Source organism: Rhincodon typus, chromosome 16 (genome assembly GCF_021869965.1).
Source record: "Rhincodon typus isolate 14 chromosome 16, sRhiTyp1.1, whole genome shotgun sequence".
Classification (NCBI taxonomy): Eukaryota; Metazoa; Chordata; class Chondrichthyes; order Orectolobiformes; family Rhincodontidae; genus Rhincodon; species Rhincodon typus.
Window position 1 is genome coordinate 34,570,755 of NC_063347.1, and position 14,438 is coordinate 34,585,192.

Genomic DNA, 14,438 nt, shown 5'->3' on the forward strand with positions numbered 1-14,438 from the left:
CCAGACCCAAAACGTCAGCCTTCCTGCTCCTCTGATGCTGCTTGGCCTGCTGTGTTCATCCAGCTCTACATCTTGTTATCTCTATACACATGCGGTTGTCTTCCTGCACTGCTGCTAACCAGCAGCGTGTGCTGAAAATGAGAAGCAAACCGAAACCAGAAACCATTACATCTCTCTTCACCCAGACAAGGCACATCACATTGACCTGTACAACAAACTGTTAGAAAGATAGAAAAAAAATAAGAACAGGAGTCGGCCACTTGACCCTTCAAGCCTGCGACACCATTCAATATGTTCTTAGCTGATCATCCAATTTCGTACCCTGTTCCTGCTTTCTCCCCTGTTTACACTGATAGAAAAGCAAAATATTGCAGATGCTGGAAATTTAAAACAGCATCTGTGAAAAGAAACAGAATTAACCTTTTGAGACTGAGATGACTTCTTCAGAACGTTAACTCTGTTTCTCTCCACTGATGATATGAGACGTGCTGAGTTTCTCCAGCATTTTCTGTTTTATCCTGGCAGTGAGATTGTTTCTGATTATGTGTACCACTAAGTCATGAATTTGAAGTATTATTAATTGCTTCTTTATATATAACTAATATGAAGAAATAGCATTATTTTACAGTTGGTTTGGCAGACTGTTAGAAGCAGTTTCAGTAGTTCTGGCCGAGAGAACCGAAGTGCACAGGTCAGTTCAAATCTGACTGATAAAAACTGAATATAATTTAGATTTACACAGGCATCACAAAATTGACATTGCATTAAGAAAATAACCCGCAGTAGTGCCCAAAGCAGACTATTCCACAAATATGACTGTCTTATTATGAGGCACTCTACTTTTGGAACATGATTTGTAACTATCTGCCTACAATCTAGGTGGAATAGCCACTGGTTCATTGACAGTGTTTACGTTTATCTAGCAGAAGACAAAAGCCTTTGTTTAATGTTTTGCTATTTTACTTTAAATTAAATTATGATAGATGTTGCATGAAAGTGAATATTTAAAAATTTAATACAAGAAAGTGTGACAGTTACAAAGCAGAAAATAATCCAAGATGACAGTAAAAAGTGCTGGCAGCAACACATTTATTTTTTGCTGCTTGCTGTGTGTGAGATGATACATGAAAACCAATTGAACCGCAGCGGGAGGTATCTGAATTAACATACAATAATAAATTTTGTAAGCAAAGAGTCCTGGGGTTGATTTTTCATCTACATTGCATGGAGGATTGGATTGCTCCGTCATATAGAAATTATCTGATTTCCATCCCACTGATTTCATCAGGCAGGCCAAAAATTGGACAACCACTATTGTTGAGTGATCTGTTCTGCCAAGCTACTACCATGTGGTGAAAAACAAAAAACTATTCTTTCTTGTTCAGCTTTGCTTGACAAAAATGTATGTTGCAGGAAGATGATTTCATACAGCTGCTTCAGTTCTCTTCTTCAGCACACTGTGCCCTGAGAATCTCATCATGTTAAGTGTACAGTTTATGGTACCAAGTTATAATGATAGTAGCATCTTGTTTGTTAGTATGACCTTTGTAAACTTGGGTGTAACAGAAGTTTGAGCTCCCTAGATTATGACATTCATTCATTCATCAGCAGTCCCTCACATACAAGGATGACTCTCTTCCACTCTCAGGGTCAGTCTATAGGTGGCTGTACAGACCAGTGCGGCTTCTGCAGGCTCTGTTACACTTGGGGCAGAAGGTGGTCACGGGAAGGGGTGGGTGGGGCAGTGATGTGGCATTGGCTCCTTACACTGTAATTGTCTGGCTTCCGCTTTTTCCTGATCGCAAGTCTTGAGGTGCTCAACACCTTCCTGGATGCTCTTCCTCCACTCTGGATGGACTTGGCCAGTGATTCCCATTTGTGTGAATGCCGTACTTCGCCAGTGCAGCCTTGAGAAATCCCTGAAGCATTTCCTCTGCCCACGTGGGCTCGCTTGTCACTTTGAAGCTGGGAGTAGAGCACCCAGTTGGAGAGTCTCGTATCGGTGATACAGATGACGTGCCCAGCCCATTGTGGCACTGATGACCCTTGACCAGCTCCTCAATGCTAGGGATGCTGGGCTGGTTGAGGATGCTGATGTTAGTGCATCTTTCTTCCCAGCAGATTCACAGGATTTTGCACATGCCGGGTTGGTGGTACTGCTCCAGTGCCTTGAGGTGTCTGCTGTAGACAGTCCACATCTCAGAACCATATAGGAGTTCGGAACCACCACAGCTCTGTAAACCACGATCTTAGTCTCGGATCTGACGTTGTTGTTCTCGAACACACTTTTCCTCAGGCGGCTGAGGGCTGCACTAACACACTGGAGGCGATGTTGGATCTCTTCAACAATAGCTGCTTTGGCGAACAGGACATTTCTGAGGTATTAAAAGAGATCAATGTTCTCTAAGGACTCCCCATGGAATTGATGATCAGGAGTTCGTTCCACAATGCTAGGCCAGGTTGGTGGAGGATGTTTGTCTTGCGGATGTTCAGGGTGAAACCCATGCTCTCAAATGCCTCTGTAAAAGTGCTGACAATAGTCTGGAGTACATCCTCGGAGATTGCACATATGCAAACATCACCTGCATACTACAAGCTCAATGACTCTGTTTGGGGTGACTTTTGTTTTGGCTTGAAGGCAGCGGAGATTGAATAATTTCCCACAAGTTCTGTAAGTTAGGTTCACTCCAGCAGGGAGCTCATTGGTGATAACATAAAGCATTGCAGCGAGGTAGATCGAGAACAGAGTTGGGACAATGATGCAGCCCTGATTGACACCAGTCTGAATGGGGAATGGGTTGGTGGTGGAGCTGTTTGCATTACTACAACTTCCATGTCATTGTGGAGCAGGTGCAGGATGGTGACAAATGTCATGGTGCAACCAAAGCAGAGGAGGACGCTCTATGATGCTTCCTGATTGACAGTGTCAAAAGCCTATATTAGATTGAAGGAGGCCATGTATAGGGGTAGGTTCTTTTCTCTGCATTTCTCCTGCAGCTGTCACGCAATGAAAATCATGTTCCTTGTGAACCTCCATGGCCGAAAGCCGCACTGCGACTCGGGAGGAGTTCCTCAGCCACAGGGAGGAGATGGTTGAGGAGGACCATGGCGATGACTTTTACAACAGTCGACAGCAGCGAGATTCTCCTGTAGTTACCACGTCGGACTTGTTCCTTTTTTTGAAAATACTCAGGACTGAGGCGTCCTGAACCTCTCCCGGGATTCTCTCCTCCTGCCAGATAAGGCAGGCAAGGGAGTGTAGCTGCAGCAGGAGCTCTTTGCTTCCGCACTTCAATGCCTCAGCGGGGATACCATCTGCTTCAGTAGCCTTGTTGTTCTTAAGCTGGTGGACGGCCTCCTCTACTTCATGCAAGCCTGGGGTGTTGCTGAGCTCGCGGCATGTAGCTTGCTGTGGGATATGTTCAAGGACACTTGGATCAACAACAGAGCCCTGGTTGAGGAGGTCTCTGAAGTGCTGCCCCCAGCATTGTTTGATGGTTGCTTTATCTTTGATAAGAGTCACTTTGTCTTCAGCCAGCAGTGGAGTAGAGCCTTGGGTGTTTGGTCTGTAAGTAGGCTTGTCAGCACAGAAGAAACCCTGCATATTATGGTTGTCATTCATTGGGCCTCCAGTGATTTCTCCACCCACCACCTATTCTTTATGTCACGGGTTTGTTTTTGGACCTCGGCCTTCAGTTGCCTGTAGTCCTGCCTTTTTTCTTCTGAGAGCGGTTATTGTTTTAAATTCAGAAATGCCATGCACTTCCGGCTTAACAGTTCTTGGATCCCCTGATCATTCTCATCAAACCAGTCTTGGTGTTTCCTGGTTGAGTGACCGATTGACTTTTTTCACACATTGATGATGGCGGTCTTGAGAGTGGACCAGAGGCTGTTGGGACCCTATGACTTGATGTAACTGAGGGTCGGTGGGTTTGTGGAGGGGAGCTGGTTGTATGAGGCTATTTTTTTCCGGGTCTTTGAGTGCCTCAACGTTGAACTTTTTGCAGCACTGCTTCTGTTGTCTTCGCTGCGGCAGGGCTATATTTATGTTGATCCTGGCTTGGATCAAGTGACGGTTCGTCCAGCAATCATTGGCACCTGTCATTTTAATGTCTTTCGGCTCCTTTGGTCTGACAATGACGTAGTCAGGGTTAATGAAAGTATCTGCTTGTGTACCTCAAACTTTTACAAGCCAGTTCTTGCAATCGTTTGTAACAACTGTCCAAAATGCGCAGAAAAACCAACATAAAAAGAAAAAAATAAAGGCAACTGAAATAAAGTCACATACTCTGATGGTTACGGTTACTCTAAAAAATTCAAAAGATGACTGTCATAAAAAAAACCTCTCATAATTCAGCTTCTACTTCCAACTTATGTTTACCACAGCACTTTTTAAAATCTCCCTTTCCTCAAGAGTTCATGAAATATGATCAGAAACAAGACCTTGAGTGATATTTTATAAGTCATCAGACATAGATAGAATGTACAAGAGCTATGAATTGATGTAGCATGCGTTGTTTTCTTTTTCCAATTTTGGAGAGATAGGAAGACAAGGAACAGCTTTTCAAGGTAAGGAATGTAGTTGCAAGTGAAAATTATACAAAATAGAAACAAAATAAATGTCTGTACCATTTGCTTATTTTGTTATTCTAAATTTATTCTCCATTTGGTGTCCCACGTGCAACATAATAACACCTCTACATTGTCGTTTTAACAACTTGTCATTCTTTATCTAGCTAACGTCCTATAGAATCAATTTTTTTTAACAATTGCATTATTTTTTCAAAACCTGGGAAGGTTTGGAGCTGTGTGTCCAACTGCATTTCCGATTTTGAAAATGGATAAACACTAGAGAATATTTTACGCTGTCCTCCACTAGCAGGATCAGGATCTGGGTCCTTAGCAGTCATCCTATTGTAACATTTCCAATGGAATAGTGACTGAGATATCAGCTAGAGCAAGCAGGGAGACTCATACGCTAATACAGTTCAAGGTTCATTCATTCAATGGGCTCCTGATTACATTTTAACTTGGGCCTGAGCAGGGAAACCATGATGGCTTTCCCACCAACTGAAGATGGGTCAAGAGGAGAGAGGAACCCTACAAATTAATTGGAAATCTTTCTTCTCTGGATACTTTGGACTTTTCCATATCATTCTCCCACTTGTTTGACTTTCCTAACTGGTGCTGTTGTTAGCATATTCTGGCGTATGTGGGATCTGATTCCAGTAAGCAAAATTTGTGCCAGCTCCAAATATATTAGCAAAAACTGTAAAATGCTCTATGTTGAAGCACCTTCTCTTGCATTTCTGTTATGGCACTGCTCCACGCGTATCACAATGTGTTTGCCTTTGCCACTGAGCCAAAAAGTTATAGATGGTTGGACATCAAACCCAATTGGGCGCATAAACCATTGTAACATCTCTTTATTCTAATAACTCTTGCTTACTGGATATCAGATCACATACGCCAGTATATGGTAACAGTTAGCACCAGTTAGGAAAGTAGAACAAATGGGAGAATGATAAGGAAAAAGAGAAGACCATTAAGACATGAAGGGTTTTTGTTGAGCTTGCATTAAACATTGAAGAGCCAATTTGTTGAATGAAAGTTACCATGTGAGATTGTATGAACATCTTCCCTGTGTCTTTTTGATCCTTGAATTAACTAACAGGCTAAAAATCTTGAGAGCACTACCATGATGTCCCAATTTGTAAGGAGGCAAGATTATAAGCCAGAATTGAGTATTCCAAAAATTGGTCCTCCTGACGGAGCATCAGACACTCCCAAGTCAAGTTCTGTCACTTACACATAAATTTGAAAATTTTCTATATGAATCTCCATAATAGTTTAAGCAATCTGAATGATCATTGATTTATAAATATTAATATAAAATCAGAAACTTTCCATAGAAAAGGTTTAGTCTGATAAGCTCAAGACAACCTTCATATCTTCCTTCTAGTTTCTATCTTTATTAACTTAATGGAGCTGGCTACAATTAGTATAGTAAACTCAAAAGCTGGAATGAGACACTTGCATTTGCTAAGAATTATTTGTATCTGAGGTTGTCTGGCCTTCATACATTTTAACATCACTTCAAACAAATCTTTACACTTTTAATTTTTCATGAGACTTTATTACAAAAGCCCTGTGAAACATAAGTAACCATAATAGTGAGGGCTCAAAGAAATGGGGTGACACTGGCCTGAGGATGTAGATGGCAATCCATTGCAGAAATCATGCCACTCTCACAGGGGAGCTTCAATTGACAACAATGTCTGGCCTTTGTACTGTAATCCAGTCTATGTCTATTCGCCTCCCCCCCATCAGGATGCTCTAATCTCTAGCCCCCTTCCTAAAGACCCCACACTTGTTACTCAATGTAAATAATTTCCACACTAAAAGACAGGGAAAAATAGTGCAGATGCTAGAGATCCCAACCAATTCAGAAGAATTCTGGAGCCACATTGAACTTGAAACATTAACTCTTTATCTCTATGCAGAGGTGCTGCCAGATCTGATGGGTTTCTCCATTACTTATTGTTTTTTTATAAAAAATTTCCAGGTCATTGTTAAACTTCAGTCACAGGCAGAACAATTTTCATGCCACAATATTTATGTTGTGTTTACCAAGTATCTCTTACCATGTTATTTTACCTTGGTGCCGATGCACGAAGTTAGAAGTCTTTTTCCTAAGCTAGTTCTTGCCCTGAGCTCTGCATGAGTAACAGAAGTACGTGAGGGGACTGACTTCTGTGTATGAAGAGCCTCTTGTGACTCCAATAACCCTCATCTCACTGCAGCAATGTTTTGAAATTGGCCTGCTGTTTGATGAATCTTTGCTACTGTCTGAGCCCAGCCCTGCCTTTTTTCTACCAGATGTACCAGCACTGGGATGAAGGGGATGGCAGAGAGATATTAAGTCAGAGTGATAGAGTCATACAGCATGGAAACAGACCCTTTGGTCCAACTAGTTCACGCCAACCATGTTCCCAAACTAAACTAGTGCCACTTGCCTGCATCTAGTCCATATCCCTCCAAACCTTTCCTGTTCGTGTACTTATCCAAATGCCTTTTAAATGTTGTAACTGTACCTGCATCCACCACTTTCTCTGGCAGTTCATTCCATACACGAACCACTGTGTGTAAAAGTTGCCTCTCATGTCCTTTTTAAAACTTTCTCCTCTCACCTTAAAAATATGCCTCCTAGTTTTGAACTCTCCAATCCTAGGGAAAAGACCCTTGCTATTCACCTTATCTATGTCCTTCATGATATTATAACTCTCTATAAGATCACACCTCAACCTCCTGCAGTCCAGTGAAAAAAAGTCCCAGCCTATTTTTGTGACTTAAACCCTCCATTCCCAGAAACGTCTTGGTAAATCTTTTCTGAAACCTCTCCAATTTAATAATATCCTTCCTTTAGCAGGGTGACCAGAACTGCACACCGTTCTCCAGAAAAGGCCTGACCAACATTATGTACACCCTCAATGTGACATCCAAACTCCTATTGTGAAGGCAAGCATGCTAAACACCTTCTTAACCACCCTGTCTACCTGTGATGCAAATTTCAAAGAATTACATACCTGGACCCCTCGGTCCGTCTGTTCTAGAACACTTCACAGGGCCCTACCATTAATTGTATAAGTCCTGCCCTTGTTTCACCAAAATGCAATATCTCGCATTTGTCCAAATTAAACTCCATCTGCCCCTCCTCAGCCCATTGACCCAATTGATCAAGATCTCTTTGTAATCTTAGATAACCTTCTTCACTGTCCACCATACCACTAATTTTGGTATCATCCGTAAACTTACTAACCATGCCTCCTATATTCTCATCTAAATTATTTATAAAAATGACAAACAATTGTTGACTCAGTACTGATCCCTGTGGAATACCACTGATCACAGGCCTCCAGTTGGAAGAACAACTCTCCATCACCACCCTCTCTCCTACTGTCAAGCCAATTTTGTATCCAATTGGCAGGCTCACCCTGAATCCTATGCAGGTGCTGCTATCTTGAGACACCCTATCATCTGTACGTGGGAAAGCAAACATAATGATGCTGAAGTTATATTCAATATGCTTTGATATAGGACGTGAAGCAGAATGTCCCCATCTTTATGATTCTGACCACATCCAGGTTTCTGCAGTCGGGATTGTTTAAACATTTCTGGCAAGTACCCATGCCATTTCCAGCTCTACTTAGGCTCCTCCTTGGGTCGGGAGGAGGACGATGGGGAGGAGGAGGAATACAGTTTTATGTAGCACTTTACTGCAGCTTATGGGGCTTTTGCAGATAGATCAACAATTTTAAAAGTTCAACAATATGCACCTAGTTTTTTGTTAAGTACATAAAGGGAAAAATATATCATATAATGTATTTGTTATGTAAATGGCATCATAATATGCTTACACATCTAATAATTTCAAGACTTACCCGAAATTCTGGGCTCCCTCCTTATAGTTCTCAACACTTCTCTCATGGCTTGAAAGATCTGTGGCTTCTACTTCCAATTTAATCCAGATTGTTTCTAACTCAATTGTTCTTGCAAATACCTATCAAAGACACATCTATAATTGCCGTTGCATATTTTTACAATTTCCAGTACAGCCCCTGCTGTCGATGATTTTAACTTTTCCTTCAAATCATCCATCAGTCACATTTTAAAATATCTTTTGTTCCTGTTTTAACATTTCCTGTTTTACTTTAAGAATTACTCAACATACATTTAAGACACTGCTTCCAAGCATCTCGAACTTAAAGCAATTGACAATTTGTAGCCATTTTCAGATAATTTATTGAGTTTGTTAAGAAGCAGCAGTTGATATCTAATACATTAGTTAATTAGATAAAGAAAGTATCCAACCATGACACTTGGAGATGGATCACTGATACTAGAGCATATAGAGGCTTTTGGCATGGAATATGTTGGACTCATTAACATAATGGGGGCAGTATCTTGCTCTCTATCTGAGGGACCTTCTTAGAATCCCTAGTGTAGAGACAGGGTCTTTCACCCAGCAAATCCACACTGACCCTCAGAGCATCCCACCCAGACCCATCCCCCTATCACCCATCTAATTTACACATTCCTGAACACTATGGGCAATTTTGCATGGCCAATCCATGTAGCCTACACATCTATGGATTGTGGGAGGAAACCGGAGCACCCAGAGGGGACCCACGCAAACACAGGGAGAATGTGTAAACTCCACACAGACAGTCGCCTGAGGGTGGAATCGAACCTGGGCCCCTGATGCTGTGAGGCAACACTGCTAACCACTGAGCCACCATGCCACCCCTCTTCTTTTGGTCTTCCTCCTCCATCTGAGAAATCATCTCTCTGATGACCACCCCAAGATGAGGACTTGCCTATGAGTATTCCCCTCTGCTACTCATTATATCATTTTTCTAGGGACAGGTAGCTTACACTGTGTCAATCAATTATCTGAATCCTTTCAGTCAATGGCCATGGGACAACTCCCATGAGGCCAGATGACTGTTGTCCCCTTGCCCACCTTCATTTGGAGACTGGTTTTAAATTCATTCTAGGAACAAAACCTCCTTATTTTCAAAATGAACACACTGATAATAGGATACTCATGTCTCATAGAATCCCTACAGTGTGGAAACAGTCCCTTCACCCCAACAAGTCCACACCGACACTCAGGGCATCCCACCCAGACCCATCCCCGTTTCACCGACCTAATCTACACATCCCTGGACACTATGGGTAATTTAGCATGGCTAATCCACCTAACCTGCACATCTTTGGACTGCGGGAGGAAACCCACGCAGACACAGGGAGAATGTGCAAACTCCACACAGACAGTCACCCAAGGTTGGAATCGAACCCGGGTCTCTGGTGCTGTGAGGCAGCAGCGCTAACCATTACATTTTACGTGAGACAATTTGTTGACACTAGCTCAATGCAGACGGTGACTTCCATGTTTCTCCTAATTCTTCCCTTTTATTTTCCCATGCTAGAATTTTGGAAAGCTAATTACTGCTGTAATAGCTGTTAAATGATATCTCACCCTTAGCAGTTTATACTTGGAAAATTCCCGTTTTAAGGGCCCCCGATATCCAACTTATTGCTTTTGATTTGTTTCATGCTGTGATTTTGTGTGGGACAAAGTTCATGTCATATTTTCCAAGTTAGTGAAGTATAACAAGATTATTGTGTTTGATTATTATGCTCCTTTTTTATAGTATTTCCTCCCGAGAGCAAAGAAATGATTCCGGTGTAAAATTGGAACACGTCGTGCAGTAATTAGCTTAACTGCTCAAAAGATTAGCAACTGGATCAAAACCATTGCGACATTTGTTACAATGGTTTTACATTAATGGTGAAGAAATAGGAGAAGTACTTACTAATATCAGTTTTAGTTGTTATTGTTTTATTTATTTAGCTTTTTAAAAACTTCATGAACAAAACAATTGCCTTTTATCTCCTTATCTCAACAATACCCATTGTTCTTTCTATTTATTTAGCTTTCTCTACTCGATTTGCCCTCAAATGAATAATTCTCACTTTTGTTCCTGGTTACATTCTGTGGCCTCCACTTTAACTCCAGCCCAGATTTCACTATGACAGAAAGCTCAAAAAGGTTAGGTGGAAATCCCTGAAAATCAGAAGCACCATTACCAAACAAGTCATTTCTGATTTTCTCAGGAATAGATTTTGGGGAAGACTCAGGCTTCACACATCGCAGTTTATGGAGATAGCTGGTCATTAAAATGGGAAGCCATCTCCATTTAGATGCCTATTTGGTATTCCTGCTCTTTGGAATCCAAATGTGCAGCATTGATCAGGTCTGATGAATTTGGAGAGGTGAGGTTCCCATGTGACTATAGTTCCAGGACACCTTGGTGGGGATTCAGGTGCTCTTTGGAGGCGGGGCATGATCAGATGTCCTTAGAGGGGTCTCACATGGGACAGGGGGTCTCATGTGCCTTTGGGGTGGAGGTCTCAGATACTTTTGGGATCGTAAAAGATAGACAAGAATGTGCCTAAAATGTGCATAAACTATGAGAACTGCCAAAGAGTTGTCAAAGTTGTCAAGCAGCTGTTGAAGCTTTCAAACAAATTAGAACACAAATATTTGTTTTCACAGGAAATTAGATTAAGGAATTTCAATGCATTGTTTATTTAATCGATGAGAATGTATTTTAATATCATAACATCATCAATAGAATCTTAGTTTTATGTCCATGGTGCGTCTAAATCTCTAAGCATGAAGAGGAAGAGCAAAGGATGGTAGGTGGGGTCATGGGTTGACATAAGTCGGCACCATATTTGTGTGGGCCTATAAAGGGCCAGGACAATGGATACAGGCATAGGTTGGCATGGAGGCATGAGGGACATGGCATAACAGAGCAGAGGATGGCATGGAATTGGCATGGACAGAGGACTGGAGGGTCAATTTTGGTTTTGCTCCTTTTTTTAATTAAACTATGGTACAATGCTGGCCTGAAACCCAGCCTGCATGGCAGCTCACCTGCCTCCCAAGGAACCCTACCACTTTGGAATGAAATTCCTACTTTCAGGGCATTTTATCCTGGGTTACCTTTGCAAAGCCAGGAAATGTCCCAGCTCTGCATGCTGAACTCAGGAGCGAAAATTAGGGGGCCTGTATGCAAGTGACTAGTTTTAAGTGAGTTAAAATGTCACAATTGGGATTTTTCTATCTGCATGGTTAGGGAGGCTCCCATTGTGCAACTTGTTCAGACAAGTCTCAGATCTCTTTTAAAGGGTGCCAAGTTGCCTGACTATAACTTCCAGTACAATAGACCATCATTCGCAGCTGGCCACAAAGTATGGACCAATGTATTCTACTATTTCCAATTCTCCTCATAGATCTTTCAAATATGCTTGAAAACATTCCACTTGCAACTCCGTGCTGAGAACTTGCTGTCACTTGAAGTGGCTGAGGTGAACAGCATATTAAGGAGTAGCTCATTTAAAACTTACTGAAAATCTAGATAAGGACATTACTGAGAAAGAAGCAAAAGGATATATTGATAGAATGAGTTGAAGTAAAGTCAGAGAAGGTATGTGCAGAGTATAAACAATGATATAGATCACTGAGCTATATGGCCTATACCTATGCTGTAAATCTGAAGTCTCCATTTTCTGTCAATTTCCTCTAATTGACAATGGTGCCAATAGGTGATTGAACCTTTGATTTTGCTTGAAATCTCCAGAACTTTAAGATAGTAAGGAGAGAGTAAGTACTTATTAAACTTCACAAATTAACATGCTCATTAAATATATTTAAAATGGTTCCATTCTAACTAATTCTTATGATCATGGCAAATAGTTAGGGCAACTTGCCCAAAATAGGTGGCTACTTATGCTAAGTATGGATGGTGTAAGGGGTGCAAATTATATTAAACTCTATCCTATGATGCCTGCAAATAGTAAAAGATAGTGATATTGCACTGTGTCCCAAAATTATATTTTGCCTCAGTAAGCGAAAACACAGGAATAATTGCAGGACATCATTCTTCAGTGATAAGAGCAGATTTCAGCTTTACTGCTATCTAGTGCAGGCTGTGGCTAGATAATGTCTTAAGTGGGTGGAATCTTATAGGAGTTGGATGACATGGGCTAGGGTGAGAATTATGGCAGGATTAGGCAAGAAGCCCAGGAGGCCATTATCAACATTGGGAACAATTTAGTTAAAATATTCAGTAAGTCCTGAACATTGATGAGATGTTCTCACTGGCAGTGGCAAGTTGCATATTAAGGGGGATTATTGCTTGTTAACTAGCTTATTAACTGCAAATCTTGCCTCATTAATCTGCAGTGTTCTACTCTACCATCTGCAGCAGCCAAACCAGACATCGGCAAGTCTTGACAACAATATCAGAGCAGGTACCTGGCCTGAGGAGACTCCTGAGCAGATTCTCTGTGATAGGTCCTCTGGCTGGCTGATTCCTGGTACCGCCCTGTCTCCTTGTGTAAACTCAAGGTTACCTGGCCTCCCTGCTGCCTTGCTTTCAGCCCTGAGGACCAGCGGCTCAGCCAATAGTGTCTAGGTCTGATCAGCTATCCAGCAGATCCTGAGAATGTTGGACCTGGCTCTCAATTGCAGTCACCATCCTGTCCATGGATGGTCAGCTGGGTCACCATAATGTAGCTGCCCTCCATTGCCTCAGTCTTGGCTGCACGCTGCTCTTTTGCTTCCTTGTACATTTGAACGGAGTCCCTGTTTGCACACTGCACGGAATCCTCTCCTGCCTGGGACTGAGCAGGGTGCTGATCTCCAGCAAAATTCTGGGGCATTTCTTCTTTTCCAACTGTGGAGCCATTGCAACGAACCGTTCACCAACCTGTGGTCCCAAACGTACTGGAGGTAATGTTCCCACTGATATGTCAGTATGTGAGTTGGCGTGAGGGGCAGGACACAGACTTGCCAATGTTTCTTCCGAGTCATCCGTATAGTCATCCTCAGAGGTCGATGTGGTTCCTTCTGGTGGCGTGGTCCATTTCACTGCTGAGACCATGGCCATCTTGTTGGCATCTGCAATGCACAAAACAAAGAAGGCATTGCAGCCAAGGGTTATCATTTGTGTCCAATGAATGACTTTGACAGTAGGGTTGATGTTAGAGGTTTAGTGGAAGAATGAGCATCATTTACTCAATTGGTGGGACATGGATGTTACAGCATCCCTGCAGGAGCAGACCTCATCGTGATCATAAGGGATGAGCAGCTTTGTATTGAGTACCCCAGCACCAGTTCAGACCCTTTCTGCCCAGTTCTGAACTACGTTCTCCTGTAACAAGAGAAAAGGAAGGATTGAATGAAACGGAAGTGTGTTGTACAGTTCTTAGTGGTGGTACGGGTGGGTGAAAGGTGGTCTGAGTGAGTAGGAAGTGCAGGGAATATATGGAGGGTTGGGGGTATTGGTAAGAGCCATCATATATTCTGATCACCTTATTTACAGGTCAAGGAGGAATTGAGGAGTGGATGTGGTAAATGTATCAAGTTGGCAGGTGTGTGCTGGTTTTTCAAGGTACACGATGAAATGCGCCTTAGTGATGTTTGCACCAACCTGCTCCATGCCAATCAAGTGCGTTCCCCCTGGTACTGGAGCGTCATTTTGGGATCCTGATGTCCATCATTAAAATGCATGGACAAACCTGGCTGCAGCCTTCCCACAAATACACACTGGCTCAAATATTTTTAGATGTCCTTGATCTTACAGGATATTTTTGTCATGCTCAGAATACGGATTTGATATTTTAAAATATAAAACAAAATGCTAATAGATTACAAATCTCAGCACAACTTGAGATTGTTTGAATTCAATAGTTTGGAAGTTAGTCAAGCTCTACGTGAATGATGAAATTGAAAGTGACCCTCACTTTGTCAGTTGAAACAGCAGTTGGATAAATCAATAATAAAGTAATGGGGTGTAATGTCC

The 14,438-nt window shown here is 42.0% G+C and overlaps 1 protein-coding gene across 1 annotated transcript in view; it reads left to right on the forward strand.

Annotated features, from left to right (window-relative positions):
• The window catches only part of synpra (synaptoporin a), a 358,266-nt gene that overhangs the window by 285,283 nt on the left and 58,545 nt on the right, over window positions 1-14,438 (forward strand). The gene's annotated exons all lie outside the window — the stretch shown is intronic.